The sequence below is a fragment of the Bemisia tabaci genome, chromosome 4, assembly GCF_918797505.1.
Source record: "Bemisia tabaci chromosome 4, PGI_BMITA_v3".
NCBI classification, from domain to species: Eukaryota; Metazoa; Arthropoda; class Insecta; order Hemiptera; family Aleyrodidae; genus Bemisia; species Bemisia tabaci.
The window spans coordinates 61,049,805-61,063,619 of record NC_092796.1 but is presented as its reverse complement, the minus strand read 5'-3'; the positions used below and the strand labels follow the sequence as shown (position 1 = coordinate 61,063,619).

The following is a 13,815-nucleotide window of genomic DNA, read 5'->3' as shown; positions in this document are numbered from 1 at the left end:
TGTTTTCCCAAGTTTCTATTATTTTTCTAACTAATTTTCTAAAAAAAATTATATTCATATACTAACATCTACCTGTTCAATTTTTCTCCCTATCGCATCATCAGACTTCTTACATTTTCCTCAATCTCCTTCCGTTTTCTTCTCCTTCCTTATGAAAATATCACCTTTTCACGGAAAATCCTCTTTAATTAATTTAATTCAGTTTGACACTCATTTAGCCCCTAGAATCCTGCATGCGTTTTTCCCATTTTCTTCCTCTCTCGTTTTATTCCCCTCATTCTCTTCTCTCCCACATTCGTTTTTCTCCGTCCCTTTTTATTCTCGTTTTAATTTAGCAGGAAGCGGTGGCATGCCTCAAAATTTCCGAGCGGACTTGAGAATGAGAAGGAACATTTTTGCTTTGAGTATTCCTTTGATTTTAAAGATGTGAGGTTGTCATCTCGAATGATTCATGATCCTCTATTTTTATGGAAAATAATCCATCTGCGTCCAATTTGTTGATTTTCGTTTGAGGAGGTGAAATAAGCTACCAAGATGTAGAGTCATTTTGATTGTGACTGTAATCAAAACTGAAATGTGTCCGTTAGCCTGCAGGTTATGAGTTAATGGCATATTAATTTTTTTAAAATACCAATGATGAGAGGATTTGGATAGAAATTTTTAGTTTTTAAGGCTAGAACCGTACTGAAACCTAGATACTGAATTGGGCAATTTCCTCAATCCAAACACGTAGCCATCAGCATGCAAATCCACCTAAGAGTTGAGTTTGAAATATTTTCAAATTGTTTTTCCCGATAAGAAAATGAGAGAGGAGTGCTGATCTGCGAGAAAAAAAACTCTAAAGTCTTAACACGGGAGCATGTATTTTGTACCAACCGCTTAGACGCGTATCAGTTTGTAAAATGTATGTAGGTATACATGAGCAGAGATGAAAGTTCTTCGCAAAATGAGATAAGTTAAAAGTTCTTTACAGGTATATGAAATGAGTCAAAAGCAGCTTTTTTGCCCATAATTGAAATTTAAGTAGCACATGATACCTCAGCATGAATAGGTACGAATTATGATGCACTATGTAAATTATATGAGCATGCCGACGTATCAGTCGAGCTGAAAGTGATTTTTATAATTTTTTTTTTTTTTTTGTTATGAGTGTTTGAAGGGATTAAAAGCGCATATAACGAAATTGCATATTCACGGAATTCGTGATTTTTTTTTTTCAGAATAAATCCACATTTACCTAGATTTACAAGTTGAGTAGAAAGTATACGTTTAATATTTTTTCTTATGATGAGAGAAATTTGAGAAGAATGTGAGTTCATAAAGTTAAAATGTAAGTTAAACGTGGTTGAGTTTCACCATACTTGCAGAATAAAGTGGTCTTATCCGCGTTTATATGCTTTTTATGAGTTGAGGCGTGGTAATAGTTGAATATTTAATGATGAGAGTTTATGGAGAGTATGGTGTAAATTAAGGATGGAACTGCAAGATTTTCTAAAATTGTTATTTCAGCTTGGAGATTTTTATGGATTGAGCCGAAAGCACCTTGTAGATTTAAGAGTCGAGTGGAAAGCCCCTTGCAGATTAATGAGTTGAGTCGAGTGGAAAGCCCCTTGCAGATTAATGAGTTGAGTCGAGTCGGAAGCTCAAGCTATTTTTTACTTCATAGTAAGAGACATTTCAGAACAATTTGAAGAACAATGATGATCTCTGAAAAAAATAGTGTAACGCCTTGTGGCGGAATTGCCCATGATTTTTCTTCAGGAGATGTATGTAGAATGATTAGACAAGGCCCTCAGACTTCTTAATTTTATCTTACAGATTTATTCATCTTATTTTACTAGCAACGAAAGAAAAGTGCGGATACATAACACATAAATTGTTATTGCGTAACATTCAACGTCAAATCATTTTTCCACCAACATGCTGAGTATAAGGAGCTGATCATGAGACGAAACTTTCGCAGTATATAGAAGGTGTAATATTTATGATTTTAGTTGGAAGAGCTTGTACCTTTCTTTCTGACGAGAGAAATGTGAATGCAAAATTTAATTTAAAGGCTTACATAATTTAGTGACAACATTTGGTGCTCTGCCATAATTGATCTACTGGGAAAGATACAACGTATCATTTAACTCCATAAAGTGAAGTTTTATGCAACTTCAAAAACCTTCTTGATTATTTTAAAACCTCTGCAATGAATTCAGTATCCCATGAAATGTGTTGAAGTAATAAAATCCCAATTTGGTAATTTAAGGGGGAAAACTCCATTAAATCGTTCACATTTGATAAAGAATATCATTCTGCATCTCTGTCCCATGGCAACTGCATTTAAAATTTGGGTTCAATTACTGCTCATATTTTCCCCCTACAATTCAATCACTTATTGGAGAAGCATTGTCAAACCACCTAACCACTTAAAAAATTGCTCTCCGGCGGAAGCGTAAGAAACCTATTTTTTAACAGCCGCTTTCACGGCGGTTTAACCTCCAGTTTAGAATGTAATCAAATTTTGATGCTCTACAGCATCCTCTGGACGCCAAACGTCCAGACTTAATAGAAATAACATTTATTGGAAAACGGAGCATGTGCGATGTGACTATTAAACCTCTGACGAATATTTTCTCGATTTACAATCAGAATTTATGATAAGTAATGAACAACATACTGAAGCTCTATATTTGTACGGTTTGAAATGAGCGTGGAACTGAGAATAGACTGTATACATTTCTGGAATGAATCCAGTTGACTTTTCAAAACTATATAGTTCTATAACTATATCTTTCAGCCATTTTTATCGTTGCCTTATTCTATCAGCCATATCCATTGCTTTATATGACCGTATACGTTTTGAACACCACCTAACATGGGCAGAATTTAAATCAGTGTAGGATACAAACCTGTGTCTTACATTTTCTCAAATCTTTTTATGGCCAAGTTTTTCAGTTCAGTTCCAGTGATAGTGTTGTGATCGTGAGTGCTTTCAGCCTGGCGTCGGGCAATTGGATAACCTTCTGCTGGTACGTACTTAAAAATTCTACTTATACCTTCTCTCCCCACTTAAATCGTCGTCTTTCGCTTGAAGGAACGTAACTCCATTTCAAGGTTGCAAAATTGACTCCAACAATTCAATTTTTATGAGAATAAACCTACTTAATTTTCGTCGAAAATGTGTCAAATTTTTGCATGAGATCAGAAAAACCATTAGTAAAACTCTCAGTCAGAAATTCTCAAAATTCCCGTAGTAAAAATGCAATTTCCGCGAATATGTCTGGCAACATTGAAATGGAGTTACGCTTTTTTGTGGGAGAAATGACGAATTATGATCTAACATTTATCTGCCTCCGAATGAACTGACAGTCGGAGTTGAAAAGAACTATTTATTTAACTGTATTTTGCACTAAGGATCTAAAATTTTCGGCTCATACATTAAAGCGCCTAACTGCATAGGGAAACTAATGGCACGTTTGCCGTTTCTAAAATGAGCCAAGAATTGTCGTTCCTAATTATAAAATTGTAGTCTTAGCATTTTTAGCAGCAAGTGAGGTGTATCAGTACAAAAACACGTAACTGATGTCACGTTTTGATTTATGTCTGGTCAAAAGCGCTTTTCACTCGAACATTCTTTATTTAATCTATGTCTTTTGAAAATACATATTTGGTGCGGCAATTAATAGTCGCGATGCGACGCAACGCAATGATGAGCGTTTCTCGAGTTGACAAGGAGCCTTCATCCGTGCGAGATACCACAACAGTTGCAAGAGCCTTCTCGTTGCATACCTTAGCAGGAGGTTTTGGGATCAGATCCATGATGGGGCTAAGAGTGACGGGGAAAGACCTTTTGACTGAGTTAAAATGGACTGTTAGAACGTTTCTCAATTTTTAGTGTGTCCTCAGCGTTTCGGGTGCAATATTGATGAGGAATTGGAATACATGTTGCAACAAGGAACTACAATATCTGAATCCTGTGTATAAACATTCATCTGCATATGGAAATTGATGGCACGTACGTGTTTCTAAAGTGAGCCGGAAATCATAGTTCCTAATTTCAAAATGTAGTCCAATTATGTTTTACGGTGCTTCTAGAGTGTAAAAAAGAAAGAAAAAATCCATAACATGCCCCACTGTTGTGCTGAGGAAAAACATATTCGAATTCTGCCGAACCTCTGAATATATATTTTTTAAATACTTTTTGAACATTTTTCCTTGATTTTAGACACTCAAAGAACATAACAAATGCAAATCAAATTATACTTAATTTCATTTGAATAAAAATTTGTAGGGAAAGTCATAAACCTTATGCCTTGAAATCTTCAGGAGTTGTAGCACACCAGTCCAGTGGGGATTTTTCCAGTTGGTAACAATGTTTTCCCTCCATTCAAATTTATTGAAAATATCCATTTTTAGGTGAGGCAAGCAGCCTCGCCACGAGTACGAGTCGATTGTTTTACCTGTATTTAAAAGGAGGGAAAACACTGTTGCCAACTTTCAAAAATCGCCAATGAGGCATCATGAAAGAAAAAAGTGCTCACAATTTCTATGTTCGAACTGCCCTCTCTATTTTTCAAAAAACCAAAATTACAAATTAATAAACATGCTCGTTGAGTGTCTGTGTCACTTAACTTATCTCCTTCGTATTCTCCTCCATGTAAATGCAAAGCGTAATAATAATGATCGTTTCATTTCTGTTTCAGAATCGATAGCTACGAGACTCTCTTAAGGTAAATTCTTTTAATTTTCTGGATTTACAAATTGCTGCATGAACTCCATAATTTATAGCCGACTTTGAATTTTATTTGATCGATTTTTCAAAAATTCCCAAAGGCGGGAAAATATGCGTAATCAGCGTGGAAAAATAACTCAAAATTCCACGATGTGGATGGTCATCAGAGACAAGTGGCATTCTTATCCAAGCAGATACATTGACTCCATTAATTACAGCCGTTTCTTAAAGTTATTGGATCGAACTTTCAAGGGGGTCCTTCCGTCAATGAAAACTAAAAAGATTAGGAAAGTCGGTCGTGGATCGCTAAATGCACTTAATGCATTATGCAATGTTCAAACATTTGACTAATTCCATCACGTCGTTGATTTTTTGAATTGAGTATTTGCCGAGGTATTGCGGTGATTATCGCGTAATTTCTCATTTTCTTTTTAAAAATCGCAGGAATAATAGCTGCTTTTCCGCGAAACCATGAGATGAAAAGCGCGTAATCTCCGGATTTTAGGAATCCGCTGGGAATATCACTGAATTCTCATGATATTGAGATTAAATTCGCGAAATCTCTCGCTTTTTAACCACCGGAAAGGAAGCGAGCAACTATTCGAACTCTGGAGTAGGTATGTGGTATCACGCGAAGTTGAAGGAAAATCATAGATTTTTTCCCATCACAGTTTACAACGCTCATGGAAATAATGCTCACATCGATATTAAATTTGCAAAGTTTCTGCGATTGAGGTGAAAATTGTGTGATCTTTAATGTACTTCATCAGCCGCTGTAAAATTTGCGTACACGCCATTTGCAATCGCTTTACGAAAACTCTGGAACAATGATCGCGTGTTCGCCGCGATATTGCGGTAATGCTTGCGTATTTTTTGTCTTCTTCTTTCTTAGCTCTTAGACCGAATTTAATTATTCTTCCATTTTTCACGGGCATAGGTATACATCATTAAATAAAAGTAGTAAATTAAGGTATTGTATTGAATGACATCGACTGAGAAAGAGAATACAAGTTGCAGAGAGACTGAAAACTCGTCTTTTGTTCAAAGCTACGCTGATACACGCCCACGCGCCCACCCAAGTCTTCCGCATCTAATCAGTGACAGTTAAAGTGTAGTAGCTTGATGTTTCAAGATTTACAGAGTATCTCAATGTCTCCAAAATTCTGATTTTATCAAATTTTGCTATCAAAATAAATTATCAATCCAGTCACTGTAATATTATAGTTTGACTACATTTTGCGATAGGAAAACACTACCTCTGGTTCACATATACAGACGCGCAAATTGGCATAGGCAAAAGAGCGAATGGTACATGTGGTGTTTTTAAATTTAGCTAGAAAAAGTTTTTTCTATTGTAAAATTCAGGCAAATTACTGTAAAAGCTCTGAAATTATATTGATTTCATCCGTATGAATCAATCGATAGTTTGATTTCTACATTCAAAGATGGCCGAAACTCATAAACGTCAGTTATGAGATTTTCCTTTACTTTCGTCTGATACCACATCTCATACCTGCTCCGGAGTCCGAATAGTTGCTCCGTCGATTGCCGCCTTTAACAATGCTCACATTCATAAACGTCAGTAATTAAAGACAGGTGAGCTGCTAAGATTTTCCTTCACTTTCGCGTGATACCATATCACATATCCACGTCGCACGAAGTTTTTGGTGCAGGGGATCACTTCGAAAGAGGAAAACTGAAATTGTTGCTTAGGCAGTTCACCCCCCCCCCCCCCACTTTTAATTTGACAACTGTGTGTAGCAGGCTTTTGGAGTATCATCTCTTTTGCAGGCACTTGAACACGCGACCCCTCTCCGCGGACTCCCTCACCCTGCACTGCATGCCGTGCTTAGGAGAAACGCCGTAAGCGCCTTCGCATTTTGCCACATTTTCGTACGACAGAACACGAATTTCACGGAAATCTGTGATTATTTTTCTCTCAATTTGTCAGAGAATTCTGTTCGCAATCAGATCTGCATAATGTGTATATGTTGAGATAGAATATTTATAACTTACCTCGCAAATACCAACTTTATTAGAGAAAATCTGACAACTCTGAAATGTTCATGCAGCGTTTTTCCGTAGCCCAGCAGTGCACACGTTGCTGTCATCTGTTAATCCAGAGTTGCTCGATTCATTGTTAAAGTAAGCATTGTTTTGTTCTCCGTTCTTTGTAGCGATGTGGGGTGCGCGCACGACTTTTCGCCTTCAAATTGAGGAATACTCTCCCGCTAAATACCGCGTCGGTTGTTCGCCACCGCGCCGCATCACTGATGAGCGAGAGAGAAAAATTATACTTACCCATCCTACTTTTTATCCTCCTTTACCGTCCCGATGATTTCTCATCTTATTTTCTTTTTGATTAAGCCGCTCGCTGTGCGGGTCACATCGGCTTCTACCTTCATCCTTCGTACGCCGCACAGTGGATCGAGGTAATTGGAAAGGTCGGACATAGTGTAGAAACTTTAAATGCTTTTAACTCCGTCAATAAATGACGCTGAGTTTTCAAAAATGGTTGTTGCTTTTGATTGCTTCTTAGTAAAAATGTCTACTGGACACTCATTTAATTTTAAAATTTGAAAAATAAACTTCAAAAGTAGCAGTTTTTGTCCGAAATTTCGTGACCTACCTATTCCATTGACTCATTCCACTGTGCGCCGCGGTTATACTAAATTATGGCACATGAAAAATCCCCGGCTTCCTATCAGTCCCGCGCGAAAGTCGTCAACATTTTAGTCCTGACATAAATTCAGAGAATATGGATTTGATCGACATGGTTCGATCGAAAAATACCAACTCCGCAAACCGATCGGCGTGTGATTCGATCGACAACGTTCGATCGAGAAATCCGTGAATCCGTCGATAAAATCGTTAATCGATCGGCAGCTCCGTGAATCGATCGAATTGGTTCACGTATCTATTAATCTATCGATTCTTGTCGATCTAATCGACACCAGTTTTTTTATCATTTGTGGATCAAATTGATCGGTGACCGTCGGTTCACGTCGATCGATACCCGAGAAGCCACGCTGAATGATACGAATATCCTAAACTCGCTCCTATTGAGGAGCCCTTTATGGGCTGATTATTGAATCGGTAGACAAAGCAATAGACAAAGAAGACAATGGGCAAATGGAGCGATCCTATTGCAACCACCTGCTTCCTTCGAGTTATTGGATTGCTCCCTTTTTCTCTTAATCTTCTTTATCCATCGCTTTGTCTATCAATTTCAATAATCAACCGCTGGCATTGATGGACAATTGTGAATTCCTATTTTCATTCATATTTAGTCATTTTACCCATCTTCGGATACTGACGGACGTTGAGGCCACTGTACAGTGTACACTGAATATATGAAATCAGCAGCCAATGAGTAAGTGAGAACGTATGAGTTGCTGCTTGCTTCAGAAATGAAGGCGCTTCAACGATGCTCCGAAATCTTAGGTATCGCGACAAATGTTTAGCTTCAATAAATTCTTTATGTGGCCATGAATCTTCCAAGAGGCATGCAGTTCTCTTTGTGAAGTGTGGATCACTTAAAACACAAGTACTATATTTTATCTCTCGTGGTTTCTCCACTAATTCAGGAAAATAATAAAACAGCCACATCATAAACCTAACTTCATTCGGAAAATTTTTCAAAGGACTCGCCAGGCCTTTCATTGTAGAAGTCCTTCAGCAACAGAATCGAAAACTTTTAAGAGACTATATTTCTGAACGAATAAAAAGAGATTTTGCATAATGCATAGATGCAATTTAAGTACGCCGTAAGAAATTGAAACCTTTTTTTTTAGGGGCTTGAAGCATTGTGATTGAATTTGAAGAATTAAAACAAAAAGAAAAAATCAATTAAACAAATACCCAAAGTATGAAAAAACTCCTGACGATAGTTTTTACATTTGAAAATACAAAATGATACACAAATGCTCGATGGAGATGAACCAATTGCGTTATCGATGGTCACGGCCAGTCTTTTGTCCCACTGATTCCGCCCTAAAAAAACTTATGCCCGAATTCGCCTTTTACCGATTGCGTTTGGAATTTTTTTGCTCTTACAAATGGCAAGTTGGCAAAGTTGCAAATATCAAATCTCTGAGTGGACCAAATTGCCGGACCGAATAGGGCGACAATATATATAGAGTGTATACTCATGAAAATTGGTTGGAAAGTTTCAAGTGCGCAGAAATCGCGTCGCGAAAATTAATTAAATTATGAGGTGGAATCATCAAACTAGATGTACTCTTAAATCAATGAGAGACTTCGAAGACTTCCCGTCAAAATTAATTTTTCCAGCAAGAAACTACTCAATATCAGTCCTTGAAAAGTTCCGTGATTTTTCTTCTCTATTCGAAGAATATTCTGTGAAAATTCAAAAAAGAAAGGGAAAAACCCCAGTTACTAACCCCGCTTTTACGGTTAGTTAGGGTTAGAGTTTTCCTGTGCGTAGTTGAAAGTAAATCAAAAGCTTAGCCAAACCCACTCTCGGCAATTCAACTCTTCTGACTATCCTCAATATTCTGATCGGGCAATTTATGCTCCTTAAAAACAGCAGATTCCACGCACTTAGCAATTTGGCCGTAATTACTAGGTACTGATTTCTGTGTCCACGCAACAAATTTTCTGTTTACTGAACTGAATGCCTCATTCCGGACAGGCTAATTTGGAAAAATGTAACACTTTTTTTATGTGCTTAATTTGACTTTCGTGCGATTTCGATTCGTGAGACCATACTCAGCCAAATGTAAGTTTCCCTTCATGCGCGGTTTTTTCTTCACGAGTTTTGTGTAATTTTTGGATTTTTAGAATTATTTAAAACACATTAATTTACATACGTTAATTTTCTCATCAATTCGATTTTCTTAATTTTATCAGTTTTTTCCCTTTTTTTACATTTTTTTAATTTTAATAATGTATTCACTCCTTTCACTCATTTATTGAATTCAAGTCGTCCACCTTCTTGACTTAATTACTCATGAGATAACTGTCACGGCGGCGGCTAGACGTCATGTCACACCACAAACGCCAAAATGCATCCGCACACGAGGGGGAGGGGGAGGGGGCGTAGCGGTGCGGGATTGGCGCGAGGCAGGACGGCATGCAGGATGCAGGAAGTGCAAAGGTTCGAGCCTGGAGGGCTCATCGCAGGGTCCGTGTTTTCTAAACACCGTCTGACTCCACGCTTGTCGGATCGCGGCGCAATGCCCACAGCGGGACTGCGACACGGCGGGGCGCGCAGATTTGGAGGCAGCGTGCGTCCCGCGGGTCGGGTGGCCGTGCGCAGACGCGCGGGGCACCTCGCTCCGGGGCGGCGGGGGGTGGGAGGGTCGGCGGGGGCGGGTGAATGAAGCCCCGGTCGTGGGCTAGCTTCACCTCTTATCAGTGAGGTGCCGGGATCTCCCCTTGACTCTCCGGCCCCGGTTGCGGCGCTCACGACCTCTTCGCTCCTTCTGGGGATTTCGCGCGATTTTCGCCCGTGTCGACGTCGTCGTCCCAGTGTCGTGCGCCGACGATTCCAGGAATCGCAACGGTGCCTGCATCTAAATTTCTCAAGGACGGTCCGAATTGCCGCGATTGTAAATAAACATTGACAAGAAAACCGCACTGTGATTTAATGGATAAGTTAAATGAGTGGGTTTCGTAGTGTGTGAATAGGTAGTGTATCATAATCCCATTTAGTGGATTTAGCTATTTTGTCCAAAGTGTGTGGGATCGGATTTTTATTGTAAAAGCTCGATTTCCTTACTGAAAGCGAAAACAGTAAAGAAAAGTGCCAAATTATAATAGTTCTTGTTTACTTTTACATGTTTACAAATTGCCGATCGGAAAAGTGTTTGTTTTGACATTGTGTCTTCGCAATTCATCTCGTCTTATCGTGGCACCGTTAATTATGGACTGCGGAAGCAGGTAAATCTTATGCAGCATTTTATACTTTCCACAACTCAACTGTCTCAACTCCCATGATAACAGCATTATTTGTTGACATGGGTATGAGCAGGGTGAAATATAAGAATACCCCATTGTCGATGGATATATAGGGTGGATAAATTATCGAATTGGATATTTAGAACCGAGTTGACACTATTTACGATATTGTTAACGCATCTTGAAATTGGAAAAATGAAAAAAATTCTCGGAAACATGAGACTTCTCTAGAAAAGCACTAATAATTATTTACACCCCTTAAAATGTCAGCCCCTTACGACACTAAACAATGCTCGTTTTGTCTTTAAATTCTAAACTAATGCTGAAAAGATCAACTTGGAGCTCTCAACAGCCCGAGGGTTTGTTCAAATCAACACGAAGGATAAATTCAGATTAGTTGTATAATTAAATGTAGTGTATGATTGTTCGGTACCTATTCACAAAAATGACGTAAAGATCATTCGGGGATGTATAGGGACGCGGGTATATTCATAATTTCTAACCACAGAGCCCGCAGATTACAGTCGGGTACATTTGATTTACAAACTATCGTCGCTGATCGTCGTTGATGATCTTTACACCTTGCATTTGCGTTGACCGCCTCCATTATTTTGAGCCATTTTTGGGTCAAGAGAATAAAACTGAAACACAGGAATTCACCCCGACTGAGTTCCGCCGCTTTACGTCGCGAAAGAGGTCTAGCAGCACCGTGCGCTTTCATTTTACTAATTAAACCAGAAGTTTTCTTATGTGTCAAAATAGTTACGTTCCTAGGAGATCTTGCAGGAAGTAGTAGTGGAAAGAAGTGCGAATCGAGTTGTTGCTGCCAATTAAAGTCCCTACAAACTTTTTCTTATCTCGTTTCGTATTTTGCATACTATTCGGAATAGGTATGTATAAAAAGTTTTGTCTTCCTTGTCGTATTATCCTGTGCTAGTTGTTCGATTCTCTTTTCTCGTTAGTTTCGTGGAAAATCGATAAAAAGTTCTGTGAGTACTCTTAATTGTTAAAGAACTGACAGAACTAGTACCTTACGTTACAGGAAAATGAAGACATATATAAAAAAGAAAGAGACCTCCTCTCATCTATATCCCACCCTTCCCTTTCTCTATATTTCCGTGCCATCACACAGCCTTGACACTGCATTTAAATGCATGCTCTAACAACCCTCAAGAAGATGCATGAATACCAACTATAGAGATTTTTTTAAATTCAGAGTCACTCTGTTTCTAATACAAACACCCCTCTACAGAATTACAATCGCGGTTGGTTCTTTCTTTCTTTGAGAAGAGAGAACTTACAAGTAGTTCAATTCTAAGAATTAGTCCTTTGCGCTTTTCCGCAAATGAATTGCAAAGAGAACTGTCCTTTAATTTTTTCATTTTTTTTTTTTTTTTTTTTTTTTTTTTTTTTTTTTTTTGGTAAATACAAATTCTCAGAAAAGTAGCGTCAATAATCTTGCGAGCTAGTAAGACCTGAAAGCTGCAAACAAAATGAAATGTAGGCAGGCCCGCCACAAGGGGGGGGGGGGGGATACTGGGTCCTTGGTACCGGGGCCCGGGCCTTGGAGGGGCCCGTGACGCAGGTGACAAACCACTACGAATTCATGTGTAACCCTTGTCTCGTAAGGAAAAGTGAAAAAATTACCCTAAAAATTCCGCAAAAGGTGAATAAAGTTTCAAAAACACGCTAGGGCACTATACAATTGTTCTTACTTTTTTAGAGATTTTCAAGATTTTGAGTATATGTAGAATGATATTTTTAGTAACTGTGTTTCATTTTCTTCCGTTGTCGGATGCTAAGAGGCTCCTTTCTGGGCATCCTCGACTTCAATGGCTTAACTCCCTTGCCATAGACGTACGAAAGGGGAGTCCAGGGGAGCCCGGCTCCCCATAGAATTGAAAATTATCATCTGCCCCCTCAAAAAAAAATTTATAGATGTTTTGAATGCAACAATTCGAAAGTTTTTGGCGGTGAAAGTAAACAAAAAGGCGTAATTATTCTGCAGAAATTGATGGAAAATCTCCATCATAAGAGCTTCATAATGCGTCCAAATAGATTAAAAATTTTTAAAAAAGGGGACCCCCCCCCCCCCTGTGCTAGGGGCCCGGGCCAGAAAATTGGTACCAGGGCCCGAGATGGGATGTGGCGGGCCTGAATGTAGGACGCATTGGACGCACTCTCGCCGTGGGCTAAACTGAACTGATCGAAATGACGAGTTGTCTGATGGTATTGGGGAAAAAACCACCCAAACTACTCAGCTCCGTCAAGTCGCAATGTCGATGAACAAAGTGCGAAACCACGTAGCTCCATTACGCCGTTTCAAAATCTCCGTTCCTATTTTATTTTTTCGAGAGAAACGAGCCAAATTTATCGCTTGAAATTTACACAGGATATTTTGCTGGTGGAGAGGAAAAATCAATAAGATATTACATCGGCTAGTTTTCCCCAGGAAAACACCAAGAATAACCGGAAGTCTGCAACGTTGCAAACCGTGATATACGTGGTTTCGCACTTCGGCCATCGATATATTTTACTACAATGTGAGGAATTTGTCATGAGCGTGCCTCTATCATTTCGTCGCTCCTCTGGCGAAAAAGCGTATCTCAGTTTCCAAGTGAGCTCTGTTTTACGTATAAATCCATGCTCTCTGGGGCTCGTGTGAAATTGGCGATACGCCGTTACGTCAGAGGAGGGACGATTTAAGGACGTTTACGATGGAAGACGTCGAGACTTGAGGGCGACTTGACAAAAGGCGTTTCGTGGAAAGAATTTCCAATAAGGAGCAACGTCTGAGCCAAAGTCGGCGGAGGCCGGAGCAAACGGAGCAAAAGGGAGCAAATCAAGGAAACGAGTTGAGCGAAATGAAGAGAGCAATAAAAAATGCCAGGAATCAATTGGCCAAGCGACGCGTCTGACCGGACCGGAGGAATGGCACCGAATGTGCCGAGCGAGCGAGACAGACTCCCGGAGAAGGAGTAGAGAGGAAAGAAAATAATGTTTCCGGGCCAGACCGGAACATCAAAGGCAGGTGGCTGAATTGCTCCTCCTCCACATATATTGTCACACTTATTTGTCCCCCACCGTTAACTCATGAGAATGACGTCATGATTACCGTTGGGGTATTCAGTCCGTCGGCGGCGGCACGGGGAGCCATCCTTGATGCGACGCGA

At 39.3% G+C, this 13,815-nt stretch overlaps 1 protein-coding gene across 3 annotated transcripts in view; it reads left to right on the top strand.

The window, feature by feature from the left end:
• The window catches only part of LOC109031771 (uncharacterized), a 209,334-nt gene that overhangs the window by 22,763 nt on the left and 172,756 nt on the right, over positions 1-13,815 (top strand). The window contains exons 2-3 of one of the 3 annotated variants that reach the window (XM_072300209.1): positions 2,944-3,017; positions 4,692-4,718. The gene's annotated coding sequence lies outside the window, so the exon portion shown is untranslated. Of the gene's footprint in view, positions 1-2,935; positions 3,018-4,691; positions 4,719-10,101; positions 10,625-13,815 lie in introns of those variants that run through there. The other 2 variants (XM_072300208.1, XM_019043513.2) reach the window with 2 other exon arrangements.